Genomic DNA, 20,458 nt, shown 5'->3' with positions numbered 1-20,458 from the left:
TACCAGTACTCAGGAAAGTTGAATGGTGGTGGTGTCGTACAAAATGACCTGTCGGATCATAATTTCAGAGAAGTTGGAGTAGAGACATTGATTTTTGAGCATCTCTTAGGTAGGGTTCGTGTCGGAGGTCAAGCGAGGACGATTGACGGTGGTTTGGTTTCGGTGGCTGGCTGAAGGTGGCAGTTTGGTGTTCTTCGGTGAGTTTTAGGTGGAGGAATGTAGAGGGCACTTTTGAATTTCTTGAAAAAAAAGATAAGAGAGAAGGGGACATAAAGAGACAAAATTGATAGCCTTTTTCTTTTCCTTTCTATTTTTTCCCTTTTTGGTGGTCAACAACTGTCACTCAGTCAATGGATGGTCAAAGGAGTCACTGGGCTCGAGTGATATACACCTTGGCCTGGGGCATATTTGCTCTTTTGAAATCTGAAAAAAAATGAATACATTTGTCTCCAATATCTCACTCGGCCTGGGTGATTTTCATTGTTTTGATGCCAATAACAAATACATTATTTTATTCTTTTTTTTTCAACAAAAAGAAACCTCGATGATTCCCGGTTTTATAAATCTCAACAAAAATGGGACTTCGATCATAGGAGGAACTTAATTTTTCAAAAACAAACACCTGTAAACTTCCAAAAATATTTAAAAAAATCATTTTATTTAGTTTTAAAAAAGACGAAAGTACAATGCTCTCCAAAAATGCCCATCTTTAATGTCTTTGGTGAGACGTATTACGAATTTCATTTCAGTATCTCAAGACATGCATATGGATGATGTCTAGGACATTTGCATTGAAACCCTCCTAGAACGGCTTCAACCGGTGCACGTTGAATATTGGATTTCGATCACTCCATGTTGAATGAATTTTATGACAACGAATGTCCCAATCCATCTTGATCTTAACTTCTAGGGAAATAAATTCAAACGTGAATGGTAAAGTAAGACTTTATGACCTTGTTGAAATGCTTCCGGGTAATGGATTTTGATGGGTTTCACTAGTCCTAACAAAAAACAAATCCATAGGCAGTGAAAACAACAAAATTTATTCTAAGGCAAGTTAAGATCTAAACCCTACAAGGATCTCTAGTCTAATAATATGCACAACAAAGATATTCATTAAATACTAACCTTTTAGAAAAATCGGGTTTGCTTGAAGATCCCTTAAGGTTGTCGAATTTATTGAAGCTTGAGGAAGGACTAGCACCCAAAGTAGAATGTCTCTAAAGTCCTCGAAAAATCTGGCCAAGCGAAAATAAGTGAAGATCCTGGATATTTATGATATTTTGTTATTTTATCTTTATATATGAAGACAAGTTGATCATTACTCACACAACTACACTAACTCACACTCTTACTTACTCTCTGGAAGCTCTCAAACACTAAGGTACTGTTTTTTTTTCAAAGCCAAAATGTTTGCAGTCTGCGGACCACATCTAGTGATCTTATTCACATAAAATAAAAAAAGGTAAAATACACTTTTGGTTCTTTGAATTAAAAGTATTGGTGTTAAATTTGTACAGATTTAGAGAATTGTTCATATAAAAGGTTTTGGAGGGAAAATAATGAGTTGTGAAGACGTTAGACAGGGCCGGCCTTACTATACAAAAAAATAATCCCTTGCTTAGGGCCCCCAATTCTAAGGGGCCCCTTAGCCCAAAATTAAATTAGGGGATCGTTTATTCGGATTCTTCATTCACCATTCGGTAGAAACGGCGACTCGACAATTGTTCTTCACTTCTTCTTCTTTCTTTGTCCTCTGAATCTAGTTAACTTATTAGTAATTTCATTCTTGATTCTACCCATAACCGCATAAAACCAATACTTCTCTGATTTTCTATTCTTCTTCTAATCTTCTTTCCGGAGATTTTTGATAAGTTGATTGATTCTTTTTTTGCAAAGGATGTCAAGTGTCATGATTAATTCAACCGATTTGGTGATTGCTTTCATGAATCCTGAAACTTGAAATGTTGAAAAGGTATGTTTTATTGTTCTTCTTCGGTTCTTCCTCTGATTCTCTATTTCACCATAATTCAGTCCATTCTTCATTGCTGATTATCTATGATTGTGAATTTGTAATAATTTGATAATCTATGATAATCGATAAATTTTGTTATTTTGATGAAGTTTTGTTTGATGTAGTCAAATAGAAATCTGTTTTTTATTTTCTCCACAAAATGAGAAAATCTGTTTTTTAAACTTTTATGTAGATTATAGAATAGTCTTGACTGATTCTTTTTTTTCGATTAAACTATCTATTAGGGTTAATATGGCTTAATTTTTTTTTTAATATTCGTTGTGTCAAATTGGATTTTGGAAAGGATGAGGGTTTAATTTATAACATTAAGTATAGTCATGACAAAGGGCCCCAAACTTTTGGTTCACTTAGAGCCCTAAACTGGTTGAACCGCCCCTGACCTTAAAAGACAATGGTTCATGCCTGCACCAAGAAGACCTCGTGCAGACGATTTTAGGTCTGCGTACTTTCAAAAAACAAACACTCTGCGATGGCATATGCTTGCGCGTGTTCTGCGTGGTGCAGACAAAAGTGGTTGCACAGATCTGCAGACAAAAAACAAACAACCCCTAAATCACCTTACAATCGACAACTTGCACTTGTAACTCCGTTTTTATTAATATAAGTTCTAAGACAGTGTGACATTGTCACCTCTAGAAGTTTTATGTCGGAGATCCTAAAGAATTAAGGATTTTCCTCATATATTCTTGTGTTATTTTTCTTACATTTACATTTACATTGGTATTTCTTAGTTTGCAACACTTTCACACGATTTATTAAGCATATTTTTATCTGGTTATATCTTTGGCATATAGCCTTTATGTTGGGATACTCTACGGTATCTTGACTTTTTTGAACATCTTCACAACTTTATTATGATTCTTTGACAATTGTAACACTATTTTTGTCCCAATTTCCATATTCATTTGTATTTATATATAGGATTCAATCAACATTTCAAACACTCTCTTTTCTATACTTTTTATAACAATTGTTAACATTACCGTTCTAAACCTAAGATCTTGATAATATTCAAGACTATTGTTAACATTACCGTTCTAAACCTAAGATCTTGATAATATTCAAGACTTTCGTTCCAACATCTTCCAACATTTTATAATCTATTTATTTTTAAATTTTTATACAAAACTTCACACCACACTACTAATTTAGTTACAAAATTATTTAAGTGTTTTTTTTAGCAAATCACCTACAATTTTAAATAAATAATATGGATTAAATTTATAATTTACTCTAAAATAAAAGCTATATTATTACTTATTCCAATTTGATTTTCTTTTTTCATGGAGCGCAAGCATACTCAAAGCTTTTCTTTTTTTCCTTCATAAATTAAATTGGTAAGTTGAGAGTAACGTAATACTTTTATTCTAAAGGAATAGTTGTATATGTGACGTAAGCAGCGTGTTTGTCTATGAACAAACAACCTTAGTTGTTTGCCAAAATAAGCAAATTATTTTAAGCTGCTGGTTTGTTGGTAGTGTTGGTTACTCGCTATTTTATGAAGTACGAAAAAAAAAAAAAAATAAAGTCAAACTAAGTACTACAATTTTAATTGATTTTATTTACATAAAATATTATATAATATGGCTATTATAATCTATACATTAGTTTTAATTTTTAAAGTTTAAAATATCGTTTAAGAAGTTATATAAAATGCACGTTTTCTTTAAGAAAAAAAATTATAAGCATAATTAACATTAATTTTGAGTAAAATTATAAAATTGGTCCCCATGGTTATCAAAAGTTGCAGTTTGGGACCACTTTTTCTTTTTTGACGCATGGTTAGTCCAAAAATAAAAATATTCTACAGATTTTGTCCCTCAAAAGTTTGAATGCACTTGAAAATACTATTTTGCTCTCTTAGTTTCCTTTTTCATTTTCATTAATCTTCTTAAATATTTTTATAATTAAAGAAAAGGAAAAAAAATAAAACCCCTCATAACTTACCCCATATATTTCTCTTTTACTATACCAACTTAAAAAAGAAATGCATGGGTTGGGTAGGTTATTAGGGGTTTTTTAATTATAAAAATATTCAAGTAAATAAAAGAAAATGAAAAAGAAATTCAAGAGGGAAAAATAATATTTTTAAGTGCATTCAAATTTTTTAGGGAACAAATCTGCATGGTATTTTCATTTTTGGATTAACCATGCGTCAAAAAATAAAAATTGGTCCCAAACTGCATTATTTAGTAGGGGTGTGTATGGGATGGTTTGGTTCGATTATTGGTCAAAACCGAACCATAACCATTACAATCAGATAATGCATTTTGATAGCCATTGGTTATTGGTTAGTAATGGTTTCGGTTATTGGTTTTAGTCGGTTAATTTTTGTTAATTTAGTTGTAATATTCGGTTGTTAATTTAGACACTTATTACCGGACATTTCCTTCAACTCCTTAAAAAAGTTCATCAGATGTCAACAAAACTAGTCAACAATATGCTCCAGATATATTAAACATGATCTTATTGATTTTCAAATAACATCTTCCTGTTATAAAAAAAAAAAAAAAATTATTAGATGCTATGATATTATCCACCAATCAATACTTCATACATATGAAGATGAGACCAATCATTCTTCGATTGTTGATATTGTGGAATTTTTAACTACGTTTACACATTATTTATTTTTTATTTATTTATAACTTATAATTTAATATATGATGGGACGATGAGAGGCACAAAGTGGACAGTTGAATAGGTCCATTTTTTATTATATATTCTATATATTTTTATTTAAATATAAAAATTTATAATAACGATAAGAGCATTTTTTTTCTAGCTCGTCATGAGCCTTTGAAAATATTTAATTCCTCAGGACCGACCCTGTTTATATATAATTAAATACAAGGTTTTCAATTCGGTTTATAATGGATTGGTTTTTATATAAAACCATAACCGAACCATTACTTATCGGTTAACAAAAAAACTAAAGCGAACCATTGGTTTCAAAAATGGTTCGGTTATTATGATTTTGTTTTAACGGTTAAATCGTTTGTGGTTTGGTTTTTCGGTTATCATGCCCACCCCTACTTTTTAGTAAACCATGGGGACCAATTTTGCAATTTACTCTTAGTTTTTAGATTAAATTTAGACAAAATTGCAAAAATGGTAGATGTGGTTTGTCGAAAATTAACACTTTTGTCCAAAATGTTTTGGACAAGCACCACCGGTCCAAAACAATGATTTGTTTGCGAGTTTGATCCAAAAATATTGAAACTTTTTATAATGATGGATTTGCCCCTATTAATATGATTTTTTTTATAATTTTCCAAGTTTAAAAAGAACACAAAGAATAGAAATAAAAATAAAACTCACCCATACACCACACCCACCCACTATCTCTTTGACATACATACTACTCATCTCTCTCTCTCTCTCACACACACACTCTCTCTCTCTCTCTCACACACACACACACACACTCTCTCTCTCTCTCTCTCTCTCTCCCCATTTTGTCACCAGAACCTATTGCTACCTGGAGAAAACCACTGCCACCTACCGGAAACCACTGTTACCAGCTGGAAACAACCACTGTTACCTACCGGAAACCACTGTTACCAGCTGGAAACAACCACTATCTTTTGGAAGCCACCGCTACCTACTGGAAACCAACACTATCCTCTGAACACCGTCGCCACAACCACCATTCTTGCCATCAACCACCTCCAAAACCTTCATTATATATGCATTTCGTCTTTCTTTTTCTCCACTGTCCCTCTCCTTCTCTGACATCGCTTACCAGATATCACCACCAAAACCACCATTCTCTATCCACTTTGTCTCTCGTTTGTAGATCTTGAGCACCATCGCTTACCTTCTCCTACATCGCCTACCAAAAACCATAACCCGCCATCGGAACGAGGGTTTTTAGAGCTGCCACCACTAGGGTTTTCAGATCTAGAACGATGGTTCTCTGGTGTCCTTTGAATATTTGTCGATCTCGTTTTGAAGATTTTGCCATCAGAAACTTAATGTTAATCCATCCTTCGTTGTCGTCGTCCTTCGTCGCAGATCTGGAACGTCGCTATCGTCAGTGAGATCTCCAGCAACAAAGTCCTCACCGCCCTTCTTTTTCACCGTGGGTGTCATCTCGTTCAGACGAACGCCCAACGATTCTCTCAACAGAATTGTAATTCGGTGGTGAAATGTGTGGCACCAAAGATGGTGCCCTATCGTTATGGTCGTCGTTGGTACCCTATTGTTGTCGTCGTAAATGTGCAGATCCGACAAAAGATCCGACATGAAAATGGTGGTGCTCCGACAAAAGACTTGGTGACCACTAATCGTGGTGGTCTACCAGCCAATGAAGATATACACACACACACACATACACACACACACACACGGTAAAACTTGGGTAAGCCAAAAGTTGTAGCAGTTATGTATATAATTCCTACTTATGAAAGACTTAAACGTAAGAAACTCATTACTATTCTATGAGTTACAACATTCTCCCTTACTCATTAGATTTACAATGAATCATACTTGTACTTCTTCATCTTGTATCTTTAGATAATACATCAAACATTCGCCTCGTTAAAAACATTGTCGGACAAATCCCCTTGGAACAAAAACTCTAGTCAAAGGATAAAAGAGTACGATGTGGATGTCTTGAGTGAATTGTAGGGTCGGCCCATGGGCATGGGCAAGCTGGGAAACCGTCTCGAGCCTCTATTTTATACCTGTTATTGGGTTATATTAGTGACAACCCATTAAGTTTAAGCCTAATGGACTAGTTCTGGACCAATATTATAATAATTAATCAGACGCCAATCCAAAATGAGATGGCGGGAGCAAGACTGACCTACTGCGTTTCTGATTTCCAAAACATATAATCTCTTCAATTTTCGATTTAGAGAGATATCCAAACGACACCATCTCTCCTGAAGCCAACGCCCTAATAGTTAGTTAACCTACTTCTATTTCTAGTTCAAGTTAATCGATCATTCTCCGCTTTTTTGATTTTCTGAATTTGTCGAACACAAATAATCAATTCTTTTTCTTCTTATTCCTGATCTCACTAAAATTACAACAATCATGAGATAGATGACTTTATTTCTTTGAAATAGATTTGTTGTGAATCTTTGAAATCGATTTTTGAATTCTATTTGTGATTTAGGAATCAGATTATCAGACTGAAGTTCAATTTTTGTATAAATCATCGAAATAGATTTTTTTTAAATGTTAATCATTTAATCTATGATTTTTCTTAAATTGATTTCTCTGTTTTATGAACTTCATTCTTGAATTTGCTTAATTCGATTTTTCTGAATTTTAATTTTTACATTGAATTTAGATTTCTTAAATATGACTTTTTTTTAAATTGGGTTTCTTTGTTTTTTGAACTTCAGATTTCTCATTTATGTGTTGGGTTTCTTAACCACTCAAAGAATATCAACAACCAAGAGAGCAAGCAAGAGTCTCTTAGTTTCTTTTCACTTTTTCTTGTTAATCTATCTTCTGTGAATAATATATATATATATATATATATATATATATATATATATATATATATATATATATAGGTGTGTGTTAAAAATGTTTCCTAGAAATTAGTTGTTAGGTTGTTTGGCTCATAAGGCATGTCCCATAGTCTTTTTCCTTTTCATAGGTGGGGAGTCACTAGCCTACAATTGTATTATGTTTTTAAATTAATAAAACTATCCGAAGGTGCTACAATCCTTTACCAAAAAATTATGTTTATATATATCGAGTAGGGCCCTATTTTTTTTCCCGAGCTTCGACTTGTCCTGGACCAGCCCTGAGAGAAGGAAATAACCATACATGAAGTGCCTCATTAAAACCTTGTTTAAAGAAAACCCAATGGAAAAAAACTCAAAACAAAGGACAAAAGAGTACACAATGGTTAAAGAAGTATTCAACTACATACCCCCCCCCCCTCCCTCTGATTTCATCAATTCTTAATGAGAATGGGTTACATTTTGTGTCTCGTTAAAAACAAATTTTTCAAGGTAAACCCAATGGGAAAAAAACCTTTAGCTAAAGATAAAAAGAGTACACAACAATACTACAAAAATACTCTTTAATGCGTGTCAAGGAAGACCCTGTCATAAAGGAAGACGGCACGCTTGTGCGTGTCGTAAACTTACGACGCGCATTTATGACACACATTTACGACATGCATTGCGTGTCACGGAAGGCCCTGCCATAAAGGAAGACGACACGCATTTGTGTGTCGTAATCTTATGACGTGCACTTACGACACGTTTTCCGTATCATTAAAGCCCCTATCATAAATGAAGATGACACGCATTTGTGTGTCATAAAACTCAGCAACCATTTACGATATGCATTTGCGACGTGCCTTTATGATACTCCTTTACGCATAATACAAAAATATGGAAACAAATATATACCAAAACAATCAAATTCATCCAATATTATGTCAAACAAGTTATCAAAAAATTATAATACATTGATATTAAGGTGATCAGATAGTACAATGTTATTAAAGGGTTTTCCCTAACTATATATATAACCTAATACTACATTGCTATTAAGGGACACCTTCTTGTTTCACATATCATGTAAAAAATCCTTCGTGTCATTGGTTTGTCACCTGGTACACCAGGTAAAAATGTTGAACTTGGTGTCATGAGCGGTTGTCCACGTGGCGTGGATGACAAGTAAGGGCTTGAAGCATTAGCCGGAAAAAAAAAATATTAATCACACAATCAACAACCTTTAGAACTACGCGCCATGAAGTAATAATAATGATATTCAATAAAGTAATTGATGGAGAAAACCAAAAACATACCACAGTTAAAAGTGTTTTTAGAGCCCCGAGTGTAGCTATCTTCACACAAATTGGAATGAGATTGATTTTCAAGAAATGAAATTGCATTTTCGTGCTTCCTTTTCTTGTTCATAGGTTGTGCTTCACCGCCATGAACACGACCATGGTTTGAATCAAGATGAATGGAAGCATTGCTTATGACATCTTCAGCTAGATATATTGTCATCCCTGCTCAACACCAATTACTTAGTTAATAGTTGACTGAAAAAAAAAACAAAAACAAAAACAAATGATTAGACATTATATATAACTAGAGTTTACCACACATCCAAAATGATTAAAAAATATAGAAGAAGAAGAATGTTCGTGCTTACTTTTTATGAATGATAAGATATATGTTTATATGTATCACGCCTGATGTGAAGGTTTTCTCCAAGATCTTCTAGTTGATGTACTAGCAATGCCTAACAAAGAAATATAGAAAAACCAAGTAAAGTTTAGATTTTAATATAAACTAGAAAAAACTCATCGCACAGTTGGTGCATGGTCGAAAAAATGGTCTAAATGGCAATGTACTTTTTTGCATTCAACTTCAAAGAAGATTAGACAATCTAAATTTTTTTGTAGTTTTTGGATTGGTTCCAAACTAAATCTGGCTATTATTATTATAAATGAACATTCCAATAAATCAAACTTAATTTACAATTTCAGTAGAATGTAGACGAATAATCAAAAAAAAAAAATTAAAAATAATAAAAGTCAAAGTAAATCTGCTAGAGACGAAACCTCTTTTCGCCTCACTTCTTTTTGGTGCGTTTTTACATGCCGCCTACAAGCAACATTGACACACAAACACATGAAGTGAGTTAGTAATAATAATATATAATCACTAAATAATGTGTGAAAATAGCAATGTACTTGCGTTGCTTCCCAAGATTTCCATTAAACAAAATATAAAGAAAAGAAAAAAATTCATCTTTTTCTCTAATGCATGTAAAATTTGAAAGTAAGTTGATTTTTTTCCTTGTCAATGTCATAGTTGTAAAAGTAATAAACCATGGGACTAACAATAGAAAACCAAAATCTGTGAAAAATAAAGAAAACAAATGAAGGGTAATAAAGTAATATACCATCGACTGTTGATCAGAATATATTATAGTTTCATAAAAATGGGCTAGCTGCACTAAAAGGTCATCGACTCCTGGTCTTTTAAATGTTCATTCATATGTATTTATAACAAATGAGCAATAATTTATCTATACTCCTCATTGGGATAGAAGGAAATCAGCTGACATAAGCTGACATAAGCGATTGTTACATATTCCCATTTTTGGTAAGTAAGTTGCTATTATGGACAAAGAAATGTAACTATGGGTGAAAAGTAAAGTACATTGTCTATATTGGTAAAAAGTTTCCAGTAAGTCAATCAAAGTTTGTTGTAAAAAATTGATAAAGAAGTTGGCATATTGTGAAAAAAAATCCCATTAGAAACAGTAATATCAACATTGGAGGTAAAATCATCCAATGTAAGCCAAAATACCATATTACACTCTATCCACATAGATACATAAGACATCAAACCTGAAAGCAAGGGTAGTTTTGTCTAAAAACTTGAAATCGTCATCAGGTAGCCTTAAAATCAACTACAAGGGCAAATTCGTCCAATTTGATAAAGTGACAAACTTAAATTTAAACCTTGTGACGAAAAAGGGTATTTTTCTTCCTTGAACTTAAGTTCATTGGCTTTATTTATAAAATAAAGGGTTAGATTTGACATAGCCAAGCAAATGAAATCTGTCAAATTCATTTTTTAGGGAAAAATAAATTCACATTCCTCAATGGCTCAAGAAGATGAAAATTTAAGACCTTACATGAGTGAAACAAAAAAATCTATCTGAATATTCATGTGTTAATTACCTGTATGAGATAGTTGGCTATTTTAAAACACAAAATTATGCATAATGCAACAGCTTACCTGATAAATAACATCAATAACGTGGAGGATAAAAATGGCATATATGTTTCTCATTTATTTTGACATTAACATCAATAACAGAGCATTCTAGTGGTAATTCTTGATGGGTATGATGTTGATGGCCATGCACATGGTACCTGTATATGTGGTATCAGATTGGTTAGATTTGAAAAACCCCAACAAACCCATGATTGTTTCATGTAGAGGTAATTAAAAGAAGTAATTAGAGTTGGTTCTTGAGTGTCAAACCTTCAATAAAGGTGAGTGGTACTTCTTAACCTGCAGTTAAGAATCACTTAGATGATCAATAAACAAGCTGAAGAACAAACTTTGGAAAATTGAAATGTTCAAAAGCAAAGATGATAACAAGAACAAAGCTGTAAAAAAGGTTGTATGTAGTTCTCACAATGTAATCCAACCATGTCTTTCTGCAAATGCTTTTGCATCTGCTTCACTACTAAAACTAAGTGCATAATCACCAACATTGGCATAAGGATCCCCTGTGGATGTCCAACCCATCAATGGATTTTCCCATCTAAATAAATTGGAAAAAAAATAACACTTATTCCATCAGGTAGATGTTTAAATGAAAGACAATACTTCCTTTAAGTTGTGGTGTATGTGAGAATCACAAAAGAAGAGAAAGAAACATACTTCTGTGTCGACATAAAATTAATCTTCCACTTTCCAACTTTTCCAGCTCCTTGCTGTGAAGCAGTTCGAGCCGGTGAAATCATATCCGTTGTGGTCTTCCTTGGTCGGAACTTTACATGCTTTAAAACATGAAATCAAATATTTCATCTGACATCTCATCAACATATAAGGAGTACTCACGTCTGATTTTTCGGTTTCTAGAAAGAGAAGAGGGGACGGTGCCTTCATTTTATATATAGAGAGCTTTGGGATGAATTTATTGACAATTAGGCTTCTTTGGGATGAAGTTCTTGACAATTAGGGACCGTGGCTTCAATTTATATATAAAGAGCTTTGATAGAGTGGGGGGGTTAAAGATGCAGTCGTGAAAAAAAAGGGATTTAACAAGAATCAGAAGTTTGTTCCTTCGATAAATCAAATGGAGAAAAATTAAGCCGGGAAGAAAAAAGGGATTTAGCAAGATAGGGTTCTGATAGAAGAACGAAAACATTGGGAAGAGAAAATCAACCAAAACACACCTTAATACGACGTAGGGCTTGTAAATTTGAGCAATAGAAGAAGTAAGCCTAAGGCCGTCGGACCTGATGTTATCGGAAAGGGGAGGCGAGGTGAGATCTTTGTTCGAGAGTCGACATATGTTGCATATGTTGAATAGGGTTATGAGTTGTCCGAGGTGTATAACAAAGATGGTATCGTGATTAGGGTTTGTAGAGAGAATGGAAGAAGAGAATGAAAGGAGATCTTGAATTGGGGTATTTCAAAATTTTAGAATTTCAGAGGATTTCATTTCCCCTTTGAAGAACACATGTTTTGAGTGAAAAAATCATAAAGCGACAGACAGTCATAGAGGACGCACGTTTAAAATAATCGCCCTCCGTCTTTGTAATTTTTTTGTGGGACAATAATTTTAGAGCACGCACAAATGCGTGTCCTCTATCCTTCAAAATTTGGAAGGCTAACATTATTTTTAGGATAAACAAAAAATGCGTTTCGTAAATCAGTGCGTGTCATTGTTTTCATGTCATTAAAGGGTATATTTCTTGTAGTGCAAGCATTTGTCGGGATACTCCTCCTTGATGTGATAAAGATAGTCTAATAACGTAACACCCATTTTCCTGGAAGAGTCAAATTAAGGTTTCAAGGAGTCAAAGGCATGATTTTTGGGTAAAACCAAGGCTCACGACATGAACCATAGAAGGGTCACGACGTGAGGAGCGATTAAATGAAGAAGTTTTATATATGTTGAGCTCACGACGTGAGCAATAAGAGCTCACGACGTGAGGAGCACTGCAACCCAAGCCCATGAACTTTTAGGGTTTCCCATGTATTTAAGCCCCCTTAACTCAGTTTTAGGGTTCATTTCTCAACCTCCACCTCCCTCCAACTTAGAAAAACCCTAACCCTAATCCCTCTTGGTGGTTTTGGATCTACTTTGGTGTTTTAGTGGCTAGAAGAAGAAGAAGAAGAAGATGTTCTAGAGTGTTGGTCCAACAAGGAGGCTTCATTATCATCATCTTGTGCACATTCTGGACCTTTTGTAAGTGCCCAAGATTCAGCCTTTATGAGTTTAAGTTACTAGATCTAGGTTATTGTACCTATTCCTTCATGATTGTGGAAGTTTGCATGGAGGAGATCCATAAAGTTGGCAACTTTATGGCCTCTAAGGGTCCCTTAAGCATCATATTTTATGGATCTGAAGTTTAGTTGTGATTTATGAATCTTGCATGAGTTTGGGGCCATTTCTTGTCATTTTGATCTAAGGTGGGTTTAGGACATGCAAGGGTCCCTTGAGCATCATATTTTATCGGATTAAGGACTCAAAACATTAGGATTTGGAATCAGACTATGCTAACGACGTGACACAGGGAGTGTCACGATGTGAGAATGGGTTTTCCCCGAAAAACTTGAACATTTGAAACTCACGACATAGCCACGGAAGGCTCACGTCGTGAGGACTGCTTTTGAGTCGATTCGTCCGAGTTGCTGAGTTGGTGTGAGTTCGAGCTGGAATATGTCTGAGTGCATTCTCACGACGTGGCCAAGGACTGGTCATGACGTGAGGGTCAACTGTTGGTATTTTAACCATTGACTTTGACTTTGACTGTTAACTTTGGTTTGGTTTGACTTTGGGTCAAAAATCTATTTTAGAAGTTTGACTTAGGGTTTACCTTGTGTGGATTGTTAGGAGGTGTCGAGCACCCTTCTTTTGGTAGGAGAGCAGTTCGCTGGGGTTAGCTTTGTGATTCAGGTGAGTTTCCTCCCTCTGTTTGGCATGTCAAAGGCACAGATGTCGGCCCATGACTTGATATGATTAGGATGCTAGTTGTCTGTGTGACTCTTGCATGTTTGTTATCTGATATGTATACCGAGCGGGGCCCGATGCCAAGCGAGGCCTGATGACTATATTGTATGCTATTTATCTTTGTGATTCTTGCATGTGTTTATGTGTTTGTATGTATACCGGGTGGGGCCCGATGCCAGGCGGGGCCTGATGACTGGCAGATCTGTTCCGAGCGAGGCTCGATGTTGGGCGGGGCCTGATGCCGAGCGGGGCCCGTTATAGGTTTGATATGTATGGTATCGGGTATTTTAGGGAACTCAGTAAGTTTCATGCTTATGGTTTTCAGTTTATGTTTCAGGTACTTCTAGGTCCAAGAGGAATAGCTCGGGGCGATTGCATCGCACACGCCACTTTGTTCCACATTTTATTTGACTCTGATGTATCTGGATGTTTTGGTTTCACTTTGATTCTATTAGGGTTTTATAAAACACTTTTGAGTTGATGGTTTTATTATAATTAAAATCAAACTTTTGTTTTAAATTTTTGGGACGTTACAAGTTGGTATCAGAGCCTTGGTTTGAGAAATTCGGGCACACTCTCGATGTGTCTGAACTCAAAATGAGGAATTGGTAATAATTTTGAAAGAAAATAAATTTTCTAAAAATAGTTTTATAAAGAAAAAGGATGTGGTGCGTGCAGTCATTCGAGCTCAAGTAAGTGATTCCCATAATACCCATACATGTTTGTCATGTTATATAAGAATTGCATGCTAGACTAGAGCTAAGGATCTGCTCAGGATTTCATGTTAGGAGATATGCCTTTGTATGCCTGTTGTTTAAGCTTTTAGAGTTGCATGCTAGTATGGATTTCAGATGATTGGATAGAATGGCCTGAATAGGTGGTATATTGGCTAGACTTTCCGATGCCTGAATATTGCTTGCTCAGTGCTTGTAGAAATCTTAGTGACGTGAGTTAACTATTAAGTGAATATGTTAAGTCACATGTTGCGAAAGTTAAATAATCTCAGAGTGATGGATTTGACTCTATTTCACAGCTCTCGTATGAGTCTAACCGTTGTAGGGTTGAATCTTTTACTCGAAGGATTATCTAAGCTTTTGTGGCATGTGATTGTATTCATAAGATAGCTAGCTGACATTGGTGGGAGTTCTTCAGCAGCTGATGGTAGGATGAGGTGAGGAATCCTAGGAGAACCTAGGAAGTATGTTAGTACAACGAAGATGTTGGTAGGCAGTGAGATTGAGAAGCCCTTTTGATTGGTCTATGGCATGGAGTGTTACTGCACGAATGTTGCTTGCTTTGTGCTTTGTGGGACTCTGGGTAGTGTGAATTAACCATTGAGTTAATATGATAAGTCGCATGCTGCATGGGTTAAATATCCTCAGAGTGATTGATTTGGCCCTATTGCGAAGTGATAACTTATTTTATTTCCTTATTTTATTAGTTTATTTTAGTATTTTTAGCTCTTTTTATTAGTATTCCATTGTATATTCTTTATTTTCTTTATCATGGATCGTGTCGTGTACTTTTCTATTTTGCATGAGATATTTTGTAGGGTTTTGGAGCTCATTACGGTTGTGGTTTGACTGGAGTTGGGCTTAGTGGGCTTCTCGATGCACTATTGGGCTTTGCGGATCCATCAAAGGAGATTTGGGCTTAAAAAGTTGAAGGCTTGGATGAAGTGGTCTTGTGAAGATGGGTCATGGATTGTTATTTTGGGCTTGGAGCATCCATATTTGAAGCTTGAAGGTGATTGGCCAATTTCAAATCATATGAGTCATGGAGGGGACCAAGGGAATCTTGGGTAGTGGAATGGTTAGTGGAGAGGAATGGACCAATAGCATTCCAACAACACTTACGAGGGTGGAATCTCAGGCGCGCGGGTACCCGCGCAACTGTACACTTTTCGGCATTTTGGTCATTTTGTTTACCATTTACCTTGGGGGTAATTTCTCTATTTTGTAATTAATTGGTAGTGTCTTGATGCAAATACACTTTTGTGATTGTTATTTTGTTACCATGAGTGGCTAATTTCTCTATTTTGGTTAACTTTGTCTAAAACCCTTGGATGTTTGTGGGTTTTTGAAGGATTCATGCTTAATTGTCATTTATCTTATGTTTATGATTCTAGTTCATATTTCTTATGCTTGTTTAATACTTTGATCATGAGCTTGGTACTTGAATGAGCAGTTGTTGGTTTATTTATTTGGTTTAGCATTGAATCATTGAATTTACTTAGAACAAGGGGTTTATGATGGTAGAAATCATCTCTAGCTTATGAATCATAACTCCTTTATGGATTTGTAAGCATTGGCATCCTCTAGGAATTGGGGATTCCTTCATTCTTAAGGCTAATCAACTTCTTGGGTTCAATTGCTTCAATTGGATCTTTGATTTTGATTAAGAAGGTGTGTTGTGGGCTTCCCCAACCTCCATACTACCTATGAGGAATCTTGGCATATCATGCTTCATGATTGCTATAACCAATTTGGGATGAATGATAAGCTTCATGTTGAATCCTAATGATAAACACACAAATGTTCGTTGTGTTGAATTGCCATAGTTAACCAATTCTATCCAATATTTGAGCATCTCACATTCTTGCTTAATTGCAAGCTTTTTAGTTATTTAAGTCTTTTAGTTTTCAAGTAATCACAACACACCCCCCCCCTTTAGTTTAATTGTAGTTAGTTAGTTTATTTACACTAGTTCTATTGGATTGTATTGGTGATTGAATACAACCATTTTCCCGAGGATCGATACCCCTTTTTACCATTATATTACGTTTTATTTGCAAACAAAGGGTGTAATTTGCTTGGTGGACTTGACATCCCACCAAGTTTTATCGCCATTGCCGGGGAAATTGGTTATTGTTATTTGATTGTTTATGCCTAGGTCTACAAGAACCGGTGAACTACTCTACAATCCGGAGAATGAAAAAGAAGCAAAAAGGTTGAAAAAGTTAGCCAAACAAGCAAAGAAACAACAACTCGTTCAAGCTTCTTCCTCTTCTCCACTAATCAACATAGAAGATCAAGTTCATACTTCAAGTGATACCGACACCGAGGCAAGTTCTCCAATTGTTGGTCATTCCTTTGAAGACATTCCGTTTGAAAACTACATAGCCATAAATCACACTCCACCTCACAATCCTAACCCAAACCCAAACAATCAAGATGCCAATACCCCACCCTAACAACCAAGACAACAACAACACCAAGAACCTCTCATAGATATACCACCTTGGAATCACCCCCTCATCAACCAAATCAACCCAATTATCAACAACCACATCCACAAAACCAAAACTTCCATCAAAACAACCAACCTCAAAACAATGCTTTTCAAGTTCAACAACAACAAGCACATCAACCAAATCAACCTAATTACCCACAACCTCTAATGTACCAACAACCAATGTACCCCCAACAACAACCTCCCTACAACCAATACCCTAACTACCAACCTTATCCACCACAAATGTACAATCACCAACAATACCCATACCCACCTTATCAACAACCTCCTAATTACATGCAACAATATCCCAATAGCCCCAATCCACCCAATCCCCCTCAAGAGTTGACACTTAGACAAATGATGGAGACGGATGTTACTCACACACCACTTGGTATTGTTTATCCCGCAAACCGCCGAGGGATTGAATTGAAGTCAAGTTTGATACATCAACTCACCAAGTTCCATGGTTTGGATAGAGAAGATCCTCAAAGGCATATGAAGTCCTTTCATATGATATGTGTTAGCATGTTGCCCGAACATGTGACATTGGATGATTTCAAGTTAACCGCCTTCCTACTCACCTTGGAAGATAAAGCTAGAGAGTGGTTATTCAACTTACCACTGGGATCTATTCACACATGGGAAGAGTTACTCAAATCCTTCAATAGCAAGTTTTATCCCACCTCCCGAATATCAAGTCAAAGAAGTGACATTTCGGGGATTCGTCAAGGGGAGAATGAGACTTTTCATGATTTTTGGGAGCGATTCAACAACTTGTGTACAAGTTGTACTCAACACAATATACCCGAGCAACTACTTCTTCAACAGTTTTATGAGGGTATGAATGAAAAAGATCGAAGGATGATTGATGCTTCAAGTGGTGGTGATATCTTCAACAAGACACCTCAAGATATAATATCACTTTTTGGAACCATTCCTCAAAATCAAAGGAACTTTGGGACTCGCAATGAAATGAAGAGAAATTCTCTACAAGTGGTTGGTGAAGTTAGCAACACCCAACACTTGGAATCAAATCTCTTGGATTTGACTAATGTGTTAAGTCAAATGGTGGTGGGAAGTGGTCAACAATTGATGGCGTGTGGTATTTTTGCAATGAAGGGGCATTATACGGATAAGTGTTCCACACTTGGTAGTGAACCGGAGGATGTTAATGCAATGGGAGGATATCAAGGTCAACCAAGACCCATGGGGATTCAAAACACTTCCAACCCAAATTTGAGGAATAACCCAATCAACCCATACCCACCAAAGCAAAACCCACCACATGTTATAATGAGACCCCAATTTTCTCAATACCCATCACAAAAACCTCCATATCCCTAAACATCTCATCCCACTCCAATTTACCAACAACATCCACAACAAGGCCAATCAAGTGGTAACCATCAAATGAACCTTCAACAACTCGTCACTTCTCTTGCTCAAAGCCAAACCCAATTTCAACAAGAGACCAAGAACACTTTCTCCAACATTCAAGCACAAATTGGAGACTTGGCCACCGCTCTCAACAAGATGGAACAAAGGGGTAAACTTCCATCTCAAACCGAGAAGAACCCCAATGTGAGTGCAATAACCTTGAGAAGTGGGAAAACACTTGGAGAAAGCAACCCTAAAAGAGTTTCAAGAGAAGATGAAGATGAAGTTATTATTGTCGAACCTTCGCAAGTTGTAGTTCCTCCAAAGGAACCCGTTGTGCCAAACATTGATCAACCCGAATCTTCCAACAAGACCATCAAACCATTGGTCATACCACCACCTTTTCCCTCCCGGTTGGCTCCCTCAAAGAAACAAGAGAAGAGAAAGAGTTTCTTGAAACCTTCCTCAAGGTCCAAATAAACATTCCAATATTGGATGTCATAAAGCAAATTCCGTGCTATGCCAAGTTTCTTAAGGATTTGTGCACCAATAATAGGAAATTCAAGGCGAATGAAAAGATACAAGTCAATCCAAATGTGTCCGCGGTTATCCAAAAGAAGTTACCACCCAAATGCAAGGACCCGAGAATGTTTGCTATTCCTTGCAATATTGGTGATTTGCATGTTGAAAGTGCCATGCTACATCTTGGAGCCTCGATCAATGTGATGCCATACTCGGTTTTTCAATCTCTCAATGTTGGACCTTTGGAAGAAACTGGAGTAATCATTCAATTAGCGGACAAGTCAAGTGTATTTCCAAGAGGCGTGTTGGAGGATGTACTAGTGTAAGCCAATCAACTAGTATTTCCCGCAGACTTCTATGTCATTGACCTTGAAGAGAAGACTCCTTCCAAGTCATCTATGATCCTTCTTGGTAGACCCTTCATGAATATCGCTCACACGATTATTGATGTCCATATGGGAAGATCACCATGGAGTTTGATGGAGAGACCATTCACTTCAAAATCTTTGAAGCAATGAGATACCCTAGCAACATTTCTCCATTGTATCGGGTTGATGTGATTGAACCAATCACCCAAGAACTATTCGAGTTATCACATGGAGACATTTTGAAGATGGTGCTCAACATGAGTCTTGATTGTGAAACTTTTGAAGAAAACATTGGATATGTATACATTGGACTCTGAAGTTGAAGACATTGTGAAGACTTTAGAAGTTAACAACTCAACAAAGAAGGATGTTTCTCAAGTTGCCTTATCTCATTCTCCAAACAAGATGCCCCCTTCCATAATCCACCCACCCACACTTGAATTAAAAGTCTTACCTAGCCATTTAAAGTATGCTTATCTAGGTAAAGAAGAAAATCTCCTGGTGATCATCTCCTCTCAATTGAAAGACTTTGAAGAATATCAATTGGTTGAAGTTTTGAAAAATCATAAAGAGGCCATGGGGTGGACAATAGCGGACATCAAGGGGATAAGTCCTAATGTATTCACTCACGAAATCCTCTTGGAAGACGATTGTAAGCCTAGGAGGGAAGCTCAAAGACGATTAAATCCCCCTATGATGGAAGTTGTCAAGAAAGAGATAATCAAGCTCCTTGATGCGGACGCGATTTACCCCATTCCGACTCCAAATGGGTTAGTCTGGTTCAAGTGGTTCCCAAGAAAATGGGAATCACGATTATTGAGAATAACAAAGGCGTCATGGTTCCCACTCGAGTTCAAAATGGATGAAGGGTGTGCATTGATTATCGAAAGTTGAATTCAAGCACACGAAAAGACCATTTTCCTCTTCCTTTCATCGACCAAATGCTCGAAAGATTGGCGGGTAAATCGCATTATTGTTTCCTCGATGGATACTCGGGTTTTCACCAAATACCCGTTGTCCCCGAAGATCAAGACAAGACGATTTCTACATGCGCTTTCGACACACTTGCCTACAAGCAGATGCCATTTGGATTATGCAATGCCTCTGCCACATTCCGATGATGTATGGTGAGCATCTTCTCCGAGTATGTTGAGAATATAATTGAAGTGTTCATGGATGACTTCACCGTGTATGGAAATTCGTTTGATGAATGCTTGGATAACCT

At 36.1% G+C, this 20,458-nt stretch overlaps 1 pseudogene across 1 annotated transcript; it reads right to left on the bottom strand.

Moving 5' to 3' along the window:
• Window positions 1-8,492: 8,492 nt before the first annotated feature.
• On the bottom strand, window positions 8,493-12,210 carry LOC145140711 (NADH dehydrogenase [ubiquinone] iron-sulfur protein 4, mitochondrial-like; annotated as a pseudogene). The gene is made up of 8 exons (XR_013722246.1): window positions 11,428-12,210; window positions 11,180-11,308; window positions 11,023-11,052; window positions 10,774-10,910; window positions 9,585-9,627; window positions 9,173-9,262; window positions 8,820-9,026; window positions 8,493-8,695 (listed from the first exon to the last, which is right to left on the bottom strand). The product of XR_013722246.1 is annotated as an NADH dehydrogenase [ubiquinone] iron-sulfur protein 4, mitochondrial-like (transcript).
• Window positions 12,211-20,458: the final 8,248 nt, after the last annotated feature.

The sequence above is a fragment of the Lactuca virosa genome, chromosome 9 (genome assembly GCF_052849685.1).
Source record: "Lactuca virosa cultivar CGN04683 chromosome 9, Lactuca_virosa_CGN04683_v6, whole genome shotgun sequence".
In the NCBI taxonomy this organism is placed as follows: Eukaryota; Viridiplantae; Streptophyta; class Magnoliopsida; order Asterales; family Asteraceae; genus Lactuca; species Lactuca virosa.
This window is presented reverse-complemented; position numbering and strand designations above follow the sequence as displayed.